Source organism: Brachyistius frenatus, unplaced genomic scaffold (genome assembly GCF_029030835.1).
Source record: "Brachyistius frenatus isolate BFR_SWC_R1_liver_20210118 unplaced genomic scaffold, ASM2903083v1 Contig_80, whole genome shotgun sequence".
In the NCBI taxonomy this organism is placed as follows: domain Eukaryota; kingdom Metazoa; phylum Chordata; class Actinopteri; family Embiotocidae; genus Brachyistius; species Brachyistius frenatus.
Window position 1 is genome coordinate 1,779,967 of NW_027210679.1, and position 11,663 is coordinate 1,791,629.

Sequence of the window (11,663 nt, forward strand, 5' to 3'; positions counted from 1 at the left end):
TCGCCTCTGCTGGTTGAGAATCTCGTCGTACCAGTTTTCTACCTTTATTACGTGTCACGTTTCAAGAAGTCAAGAGATCGCACCAGAAGAAGAGCGAGGGTCGTCCCTCCTGGCGAGGCAAGACGGAGGAGATGGACGCCGTCGTCACTATTGGAGTCCTGTCTTTGTTTGTCTGCTCTGTCTTGTCGCGCCAAAAGGGACAGACGGTGAAAGCTGCCCATAACTCACCAAGTTTTACTTTCTCAGCAGGGAACATAGGAAAGATTTGACTTCTGCCAAACAACATCTTGTGGCAAAGCAATAGAAAGTCCAACAAATTACACAAGAACAAGGTATGTTATACAATTGGGATATCCTACTTCATCCTACTTCCTCATACTTCATCCTACTTCCTCACACTTCATCCTACTTCCTCATACTTCATCCTACTTCCTCATACTTCATCCTACTTCCTCATACTTCATCCTACTACATCCTACTTCCTCATACTTCATCCTACTTCATCCTACTTCCTCATACTTCCTCATACTTCATCCTACTTCCTCATACTCCCTCATACTTCATCCTACTTCATCCTACTTCCTCATACTTCCTCATACTTCATCCTACTTCATCCTACTTCCTCATACTTCCTCATACTTCATCCTACTTCCTCATACTCCCTCATACTTCATCCTACTTCCTCCTACTTCCTCATACTTCATCCTACTTCATCCTACTTCCTCATACTTCCTCATACTTCATCCTACTTCCTCATACTCCCTCATACTTCATCCTACTTCATCCTACTTCATCCTACTTCCTCATACTTCATCCTACTCCATCCTACTTCATCCTACTTCCTCATACTTCATCATACTTCATCCTACTTCATCATACTTCATCATACTCCGTCCTACTTCATCCTACTTCCTCATACTTCATCCTACTTCATTAGGAGCCGTAGCGTGACATTTTACGTAGCAAGAAAAAGGATGCGTTTCGGAACAACTGGGCTTCATTTTAATGCCTCTTCTTCTTCTTCTTCCTCCTCCTTTTTCTTTTTTTTGTGGGCGGAGCATCAGCGCCACCAACAGAAAGACCAAAACCGGAACCACAATCTCAACTTTACCGTCTACGTCTTAACTCGCCAGATGATTCAGCGCCGCTCTGCTGAAACAGGGCATCTTAACTCAAGTCAATGCTGCTGAAATAAGTGCAGCGTGAATGTGAAGTCATTGTATGTGAAGGTGAATGACCTTGAAGCTCTCAGGTGAGAAAGAGACGACTCTGCGGAAGACACAATATAATTACATCCGATTGGAAATTCAGCCGCGACGTTCGGCAGCGACGACGAGCACAGACGGCACTGCTTCTTTAATTAAAAAAAACAAACAATATCTGTCCTGGGAGTCGGCGTCGCCGTGCTCCCGTCCAATCCGCCGTAAAGTAAACGGGTTGTTTTGTCGGGTCAAAAGTTGAACGACAAACTTGCGGGTCAGTTTCGGAAACCGCTTTGACGTTTCACCTCGTTAATTATGTATCTTCTGTGTTTGCACTTTCTTACCAAAAAGTCTTCTCTGATCATTCTCAACCTCATCATGATCACTCGTTACCATGACAACTCTCTCATCGGACCAATCGCCCACCTCACTCACTCTCTCTCTCTATCCCTCCCTCTCTTTCTGTCTTTCACCATCTCTCCCTCTCTCTCTTTCTTCTATTGCTCTTTTTTTTTTCTTTTGTCGTGACTCCAACTCACCCATCAGTCACTGCCTTCACCCACTTTCATTTCTCAACAGAGGATCCCACTTGCTCCATTTGCCTAATTCATCGGAAAATAAATAAATAAATTAAAAAATGTCCTCGGCTCTGGCTTTCATTGGACACCGTCAGAGGGGGAAATCTCGGTAGCTCATCTTCTCGTTAGCATCGCAGCATCTGGCAGAGACACCCCCCCCCCTCCTCCCCTCCCTCCCCCTCCAGCAAACTCCAGTGAGGTCAGTCCAGTCTCTCGGCAGGACTCTCGGGGGGGTGTTGGAGTAGGAGGGGGGGGGGGGGATTCCTCCAACCTTGTGCCCTTCAGCCTGCAGCAGTGTGGACAGGCCGCGTATGTCAGCGAGTGTTAAGGTCAAATTCCTCTGGTGAACCTCGGCGGCTTTAAGAAGTCAAAATCTGACGCGTGTGCGTGTTTACAAAGAGGTTTTTCTGAGCCCCGGCTGTTCTGACTGACGGGTAGAGGAACAGGCTGAGCGTTGTTTAATTCTGTGTCCAAGATGGACTTTTACAAGAGGAATATTTGGTGATGGCGGCTTAGAGTGTCTGTGTTCCCTAAAAGAAGTTGGAAAAGCCTCAGAAGAGGATCCGGAGGGAGCTGGAAATCACGAGCGTCGAGTCGCAATGTTCCCGTTGAATACTTTTTTTTCATAATAAATAAGATATATTTCTTTAGTATCAACAATGCGTCGCGGTCGCCTGCAGTGGTGATTCCACACGTATTTGTCACAGTTCCCCCCCCCCCCGCATTTACAGAGCTTTGTACGGATCGGTTTCGGCCTGCAGCTTTACCGCTGCGGTTCCCTTTCAATGTTTTCCGCGGCGTCGTTGTCACTATCAGCCACAGCAGGCAGGTGTTTCCAGCAAAATACAAAAAAAAAAATACAAAAAATCTTGCAATCACCTGGCAACCCAGCCACCAACGGCAAACAAAGTTAGTGACAACACAGTAAACATACAGCGGAGCATTTTTGCAGCTGTGCCGGATTTATTTCCCCTCGGAGCCGCCGGAGAAAAACAGAGCAGAAAGCTGGACTTTGATTTGACAGGTGGCAGGAAAAACGCAAGCGAACGGATGCAGCTTCGTATCGCTTGGACGAGCGAATGGACGACTGCTGTCCAGTGATTGTTTTGCTGCCGCTGCGAGGAAATCAGCAAAGCACGTGATCAATTTTAACCTTTTTATTCTGCCTTTTTTTTTTTTTACATTTCTTTTTTTTTTTTTTTTGTTACCTTTAACTACTTGTTGTTTTTGGCCACCCGGGGGCAGCAGAAACAAGTTGCGAACTAAAGACGGTACACAGAAATGGACTCCGGGGGCTGAACATTTGGGCCAATGCAGAAGTGTGGTGAAGTGCACAACCACCGATTCCCACTTACAAAGCAGGAAATAAAAAGTCACGAAATGTTTCCCACAAGTCATCGTGGTGTCATTAGATTAAATAACTCCTTCTGAAAACAAGTCCGGCGTTAATTCGATATCAGGAACTCAAAGAGAGGAACGTTTGGGGGTTTGAGCGTCTGGTTTGATTGACATGCCTCTGGTGCAGTCGGGTTTCTGGTAGAGATGGGCGGGGCTGAGCTCCCGCTCAGCTCGTCCAAACGTGGTCCCTTCTGGCAATCAATAAAACAAAAGACGGCGCCAGCCAAATGTCAGACTTGGAGGCTTCAAAGCGACAGCTCACGCATCAGTGGGTGGGTTTGTAAACGCAACACTGACATGAATTGATTTGGTGAAGTGAACAGCAACACATTGGAGCTGTGTTTCTGCCCACCTGGTGAATGTAAGTCTCATATACACTCTCTTTAAATATATATATATATATATAATTTTTTTGTATATTTCCCCTGTTCTCACCAGCTGCTCGGTAACTTGCCGTTGGTGCAGAGCAGGAAGCGTCCGGAGTATTTCGAGAGCTCTCTCGACGAAAACGGCCGCAGAATGAACCAAAGCAGTGAAGCTGAGGATCGAACATTCGAAGCCGGAGCTGTAACTCGCCGCAGAAACGTGGGAGACCCGCCGTTAGATCGTCACCTCGTTGTCAGGTGATTCGTTCTTATAAAAACAGGGGTCACTGCTGCTCTAAACCGTGTTCAACTGTGCGCGTTAGCTTGTCTGGTTTGGATTCGCTCGCGTTTTCTCAAATTTAATTAACGACTACTTTTAGCAGCTCTGCGTGCCTCTCCTCTCCTCTTCCTCTTCCTCCTCCTCCTTTTCCGACGAGACAATGTACGCGTTTGTCTCGGATACAAATATTTGGGGGCTGCAAATGTCAGCTGGTATGGTGGGAGACGAGGGTTGACTCACTCTGGGCTCTGCCGAGTAGATTTCTTTTTTTTTTTTTTTTGGTGATATTTTGAGAAGCGCACTTCTTTTCTTTTTTTTTTCTTACTTTTTCCTCCTCTTGTCTCTTTCTTGCGTTGTAACGTCTCATCCTTGTCTCTCGCTGAGCCAGCAGACTAATCTAATCATTTAGGGCCTGGTTTTGAGTAGTAAATATAATTTTCTTGGCGTATCACGAGTTTTGTGAGTACATAGTGTGTGTGTGTGTGTGTGTGTGTGTGTGTGTGTGTGTGTGTGTGTGTGTGTGTGTGTGTGTGTGTGTGTGTGTGTGTGTGTGTGTGTGTGTGTGTGTGTGTGTGTGTGTGTGTGTGTGTGTGTGCGTGCGTGCGTGTTACACCTCCTTCTTTCCAGTGTTTTTCTCACCACAGTCCTCCACGTCTCCTCCTCCTCCTCCTCCTCCGAGGACAGCAGCAGTCCAGTTTTTGTCCAACTTTTTTTTTTTTGCCTCCCTGTTCCGCGGTGACACACTTTGGTCTATATTTCATGTCACTCCGACTAAACTGCGCCGCTGTTGAGATGTCCACTTTAAAGCTTGATGCACTCCTTGTGTATGGATTTGGCCGACGTGCCAGCAAAGCACTTTGCCGCGAGCGAGGAATTAAACCCCTGAGGTTTTTCTAAGATAGATTAAATAGGAAGGGAGAGGGTGGGGGGGGTGGGGGGGTGGGGGGAGCTAGAGAGAGAGAGAAGAGCCGGGCTCATGGGAGGGGCGCGCTACCCAAATATAGAGAACCTGCCAAATGCCAACAGGGTGTGGGCGAGGAGGCCGGCCTCCCTGATGTGTGTCTGCACATGTGGGCGGCCGCCTGCATGCGTTATGAGGATTTTGAAGTGTGTAAAACAATGAATAAGACTACTCCCCTGTGTGTGTGTGTGTGTGTGTGTGTGTGTGTGTGTGTGTGTGTGTGTGTGTGTGTGTGTGTGTGTGTGTGTGTGTGTGTGTGTGTGTGTGTGTGTGTGTGTGTGTGTGTGTGTGTGTTTTACACGCCGGAAACGATCGCACAGCAAACCTTTTGTCACATGGAACAGACGACAGCGACCGCGTTTGTTGAGTTTCAAGGTCGAACCCCGAGTTTCCACCTCGTTGTTGTGAAAACGTTGAACTCCCACTTCGTCTCTGCCCGTCGGATGTTTTTCTTTTTTTTTTTTTTCTAGTTCAGGGTGAGCGAAGCAACAAAGTGAAGGATGAAGCGGTAAATAAAAAGGCCAGGTGACAAGCAGGTTGTCTTTAGAGGGAAAAAACACACAAAAGAAGAGGAAGAGGAGGAGGAGGAAGAGGAGGACCCCGGAGAACATCGAGCGGAGAGGAGCCGTTTTGTTTGCTGCGTCTCACATGTTTGGTTATTCAAGCTAATGAGCAGCAATTAGACAACAGCCAATTAACTCTGGGCATCAGACTGAGACTGAGGGAAATGAAAAGAGGAGGAGCGAGGAGGAGTGGGGGAGGAAGGGAGAGAGGGGGAGGAGAAAGGGGGGTAAATGACCTGGGAATCACAGGAGCTGTTATCTGCCAGGGATGTGCATGCAAATGAGCTGTGTGTGTGCGCGTGTGCGCGTGTGTGTGTGTGTGTGTGTGTGTGTGTGTGTGTGTGTGTGTGTGTGTGTGTGTGTGTGTGTGTGTGTGTGTGTGTGTGTGTGTGTGTGTGTGTGTGTGTGTGTGTGTGTGTGGTCCAGCAGAGGGAGCTGTGTCGGCCTCGTGTCACTGTAAGTGCTCTACACGACCATCTGGCTCTCACCGTCGGTCTGGATGCCGAACCGACGGTTAACCCCCCCGCCGCCGCCGCCGCCTCCTACGTCATCAAACAAAACCACACACGCGAGGACAGACGGGACAGAGAGCAGCTCGTCTTTTGGCTCTTTCGTCACACCTGTGAACTGAACCGCGGAACTATTGAAGCCGCACATCGAAAAGAGACGGAGGACGCAGAGACGCCGCGTGACGGTGAATCTTCCCGGAGCGCCGACCAGATTGTGTTTCACGCTCCGGGCTGCGGAGGCAAAGAAAGCAAATGGTTAATCTCTCGTTCAGACTGCTGATGCAGTGCTCCAGCTGAACCCCTCGGAGAGACTCTCTCTCTCTCTCTCTCTCTCTCTCTCATATCCACACACACACACACACACACACACACACACACACACACACACACTTCTACGAAAACACACACTGCACTGTGCAGCCCGCTGCCCTCTCTTTAATTAGGCTAATTGAAATGCGAGAAAATAACCATTTTCTTGATTGCTCGTTATTTTTTGCGGGCAGTTTTCAAATGAAAAGCATGCTTAAACACGCCGCACCTCCCCCTTTCCCCTCCCCTCCCCTCCCCCCTAGTGACTCTGTGGCTCTCACCTCTTAGAGTCTCCTGCACTCGTGACCCCTCTCGCATTTCCAGTGTTGTTAAGCAAAGAGAGTCAAGTGGGATTTGCCAGACAATCCTCGAGAGGAGCGGTAAGAGACGGGCTCGGCTTAAAGTGCTCCCGGCAGGTGTGCGAGGTGTTCGGAGGTGGTTTATCCCTCCTGTGGGGTTTTTTTGGGAGGTTTTTTGGGTTTTTTTGGCCGCCCTGTAAACCCGCCCCGGGCGGAGGGGAGCTGGGTGGGGTGGGGTGGGGGGCCCACCGTCGGGCCCTTCACCGTGACAGGAGCCTCCCCGGGGCAGCCTGAGGAGCTCACACAGAGAAGAAACAGGGAGGAAGAGAGAGTACATCTGGAGTGAGGAGCTGTGGAGTTTATCTGTGTGTGTGTGTGTGTGTGTGTGTGTGTGTGTGTGTGTGTGTGTGTGTGTGTGTGTGTGTGTGTGTGTGTGTGTGTGTGTGTGTGTGTGTGTGTGTGTGTGTGTGTGTGTGTGTGTGTGTGTGTGTGTGTGACAGCCTGAGAAAATGCTCATATGTTTCGTGTCTCCCTGACAAGGAGGTGAGTCATTACTTCAACACAAGCTTTACTCACACAAACACACACTGATGCATCCACCCAAGCATGCACACACACACACACACACACACACACACACACACACACACACACACACACACACACACACACACGCGCGCGCACGTTAACTTCTCCACTCGACTGCATGGGGGCAGATCACATGCTCATCGTTAGCCGTGCAGAAAGCAGCTGCAGTAATAGTCACGTCACGACGGGACGCGGGAGCATCTATCATCTACGAACACGTCACGCACACGCGTGGAGTCGTTCGCCTTCGAGGAGCGACGTGATTTCCTTCATTAGCTCCTCCGAATGTAATGACTCATTGAACCAAGTTTTTTGTTTTTTGTTTGTTTCACGTGGCTCTGTTAATTATGGCCCCGTTTTCAGCAGCGCTCTCCATGGCAACCTAAAGTTCCCGCCTGTCACCGCATGAGAGACGAGGGAATGAAGACATTTTTTCCCATTACGCCGCCACGCCGGCGTGCGTACATCTCACCCCCTGCGACAGGCCCGCCGAAGGCGGCGCCGCCCGATCTTTTAGCTCCCTCTGCTGACGAATAGGAGAATATCATCAGAGCAATAAACAGTCTCTGAGTTTCAACAATTAATGCTGCACGAATACCACCGACTGAATGTTAAAGTGCACGTAGCTTCCGGGTCTGAAAAATTAGGCTGATGAGGAACAGGTTCAGATTCTGTCCGTCGCCATCTTTGCTAGTTCGGAGCAGGAAGTGACCATATTTGGACGGGCTGGGGGGGGAGCCAGCGGTGGATCTGACTCGATCTGATTGGAAACCTTGACGATACTACGCCCCGCCCACCGATAGCTGTAGCCTGACTGCACCACAGGCCTGTCAATCAAACAGACACGCCCCCAACTCATCTTCTTGAATCTTCTTTTCTAATGAATGAGGGATTATTTTCAGATGGACCTCCAGAAAACTAATAAGAAGGAGTGACTTTAGCTAACAACACCGAGATAACTGATGGACACATTTTATTGACTTTGGATTCGATGAGAGAAGTTGAATGGGAGTCTACGGAGCCGGAGGCTTTTTGGAGCCGACTTCTAGTGGCGCTCGGTGGTATTGCAGCTTCAAGACGCTTCTGCATCGGCTTCATTTTACAGACCAGGAAGCTACAAACAAACGTCCGTTGACGGCTGCGTGTTTACGTTGCGCCTCACGGTACCGAAAGGAGCTGCAGCCAATGAACATAAATCGGGAGTTTCGGCGAGGGGGCGAGCGGCTCGCCGCGGAGACGCGGGACAGCCGAACGCCAAAGCGCACCGTTCAACAGCGAAAAAGGACGTCGGACGCGTGCCGGCGCTCCCCGGGGCACTTTTTTGTCGTCGCCTCGTAAAACAGCTGAAGCACGAAAACAACTCGCCGCCCTTCAGCTCTTCCTCTAATCTCGACAGAAAAAGACGCCGAGGTCGCGGATCAAATCTCCGCGTCGACGATTAATTACAAGCTCCGCGCGTCGTGTCCAAAGTGGCCGACACCGACAAAATAAAATGTCTCGTGAGAGCTTGTGACTTTCACATTATTTTGTTTTCTTCTTGTTTTTTTTTGTGTTTTTTTATTAAAGCATGAAGCGGGGTCGGTTTCATCCTGAAGGGGTCACCTCCCTCCCGCCGGAGCATCAGTGCTTCTCTGAAGATGATCTCTCTCTCTCTCTCTCTCTCTCTCTCTGTCTGTGTGTTTACTGGTAATAACCGTTTTCTTTTTAAATGGTTCTGTGGACCGAAGCCAAACCGAAAAATAAAAACAGACGGTGCGCTGGCAGAGCGCTTCACTGCGGGGAAACGAGCGCTCGGGGTCGCGGACCGGGTTTGTCGTTCCTCATAAACGCTCTCGTCTCACTCGTCCAGAAACACGATGAAAGGTGACTCACGACAAAGTGACTTTTTTTTCTTTTTTTTTTCTTTTTCGCTTGCCAGTCGACCGCCGCCTGCGGCCTTTGTGGCACCTCGTTCGCTGAAGTGCGTTGTTCGGTGTAACGGTGGGGGGGGGAGGGGGGGGGAGGGGGGTGTTATTCGTTCGGTCTGACAGACAGAGTGAAACGGACTCTGACTGGCTTCCACCCAAAAAAAAAAAAAAGAACGTCTGCAGCTCTCGACGACACGGGAAATTCAAGTATTAAGCCAATTAAATAATATTAAAGGATGGAGAGGTGGGGGGGAGGAGGGGGGGGCTTTCTGGATGCAACGTTACATTTTACTGGCAGGAGGTGTAATCGGTATTTTAACGACGGCTTTCTGTCGAATTACAAACACAGTGATGAACCTGCAGGGTAAGTTGCGTGCGCATATTCAAAGCTGGAAAAGCTGCTTTTGAACACGACTGGAAACGAACGACGGCGTTGAAAACCGACGCGAGAGTTTAAACGGCCAATAAATTGGATAATCGATGTTTTGAGTCCAAATGGAAACGCGGGACTTCGCAGACTGTTACCCTGGCTTCACTTCAAGCTGGTCGCTATCCACTTCAAAGCAGTTCCCCCGTGTTACAGCGCTGCTGATGGCGTGTGTGTGTGTGTGTGTGTGTGTGTGTGTGTGTGTGTGTGTGTGTGTGTGTGTGTGTGTGTGTGTGTGTGTGTGTGTGTGTGTGTGTGTGTGTGTGTGTGTGTGTGTGTGTGTGTGTGTGTGTGTGAATAGGAGTCAAACTGTGAAGCGCTTTAAGACCACAGAGGTGGTAGAGTGTTGTATGTGTGCAGACTATTCCCAGCGCTGCGAGAGCGTCTCGCGCCATCTGAGATTCACACCGGTTCTCCTTCACGGCGTCCAAACGGTGAATCCTTCGGCTTGAACTTTCCGGAGTGGAGTCCAGGGGAGCGACGATTGTGTTGTTGTTTTTCTCCCCCCCCCCCCCCCCTGAGAAGTCTGGTGTTGACAGGGAGACGAAAGACAAACCCCACCCGGTGTCTCCTGACCCGACGCGCCTTCTTTCTTCGGTCGTGGGTCGGTGACGTTTCTGCCCTCCGCGTTTGGCTTTCTGAAGCATTTCAAAAGGGGCTCCGTTGACCGTTTCCTGAGTTTGACAGGAAATGACACACATTTAACCCCGCGGCCACAAAAAACAAACAAACACGTGTAACACTTTATCTTTTCCCCCCTTTGCTGAGCGCCGTTCATGCTAAACTGGGAACGGGTCTCGTCTGCTTCTCAGAACCCTCGACGAAGGAGATTGCTTCACTTTTTCTTTCTTCTCGCGTCTCAAGATGTTACATAAGCGACGGGGGGAGGAGGGGAGGAGGAGAGGGGGGGGGGAGCAGGAGCTCGTCCAAGGTTGCCTTTGTGATTTTACAGATCACATCAGGTGAGGAAATTCCTTCCAGGGTGACATCATGATCTCTCCGTTGCCGCGATGGAAACAGACATTCCTGTATCCTCCTCTGCTCATATTCCTGGCAAAACACTGTGTGTGTGTGTGTGTGTGTGTGTGTGTGTGTGTGTGTGTGTGTGTGTGTGTGTGTGTGTGTGTGTGTGTGTGTGTGTGTGTGTGTGTGTGTGTAACAATATACTTATCACTGCACTTCTTGCCGTCGGCTGGCGTAAACACAAACACGGAGGCAGGTTGCCTGGCAGATGGCCACGCGCTGATGTCAGGCCGCCCCGTGGTGGCATCATCGAGGATGAAGAGCAGCGTTTGACCCGGACAAACGGCTTCAGGAGGGACTGCTGTACGAGTGTGTGTGTGTGTGTGTGTGTGTGTGTGTGTGTGTGTGTGTGTGTGTGTGTGTGTGTGTGTGTGTGTGTGTGTGTGTGTGTGTGTGTGTGTGTGTGTGTGTGTGACAGCTCATCGTTCTCCACGTGTAATAACATCCACAGGCGGGACTCTGGGACTCAAGTGGATGATGGCCTGATGATTCACAAACACGCATGCTTATGTGTCTCTGTCAACACACAAAAATCAATACGACTTATTTCTATAACAGTTTCTGATTTTTATTTCCAAAAAGACAAATTCGGAGTTTGAGGCCGAGACCGTGGAAGCTGTTTTTCTGCAGCAGACGGTTCGATATCGCAGTCGGACGGCCGCTTATCTCCGAGGAGCGGCCGTGGCGTACGGGGCGGCGCTATCGGCCCCATCTCCAAAACTTCGTGAACAGAGATGGCATCGTTGTCCCCGGACACGTTCGGACCTGAACCCTCTTTTTTTTTTCCTCCCAAAAAAAAAAAGCACCCTGGATGCTCTGATGGCCTCGGTTTCAAAAACGAAGATCACATTGACCTCATTGTGATTAATAGTTCCTGCCGTTAAGAAACTCGCCTCGTCTCGCTCCAGAAACCCCCAAAAAACAGATAAATGGCCTTTGTTTTTGCAGCACTTTTTCTACCTCGACGGACAGAAGGCTCCACGATCTGCCTCTCGTTCGACCCGTTTCTGCCGCCGATCGAACCGCCGACCGTGCAGTGAATGGGCGAGACAGACGTCCCACCTCTCGAGCCTCGTCGGAGCCCCGAAGTACGTCATCCGAGAAGTCCGACAAACAGAGTTTGCACTGCCAGAAAGACCGCTGTCCGACTCTTTTCAACTCTCTCCCGACATTTCGGCCCGCGATCTTCCCGCCAGCGGCGAAAACAAGCACTTTTGGTACTCATAGGTCATTAAAGGTCATTTAAATGATCAC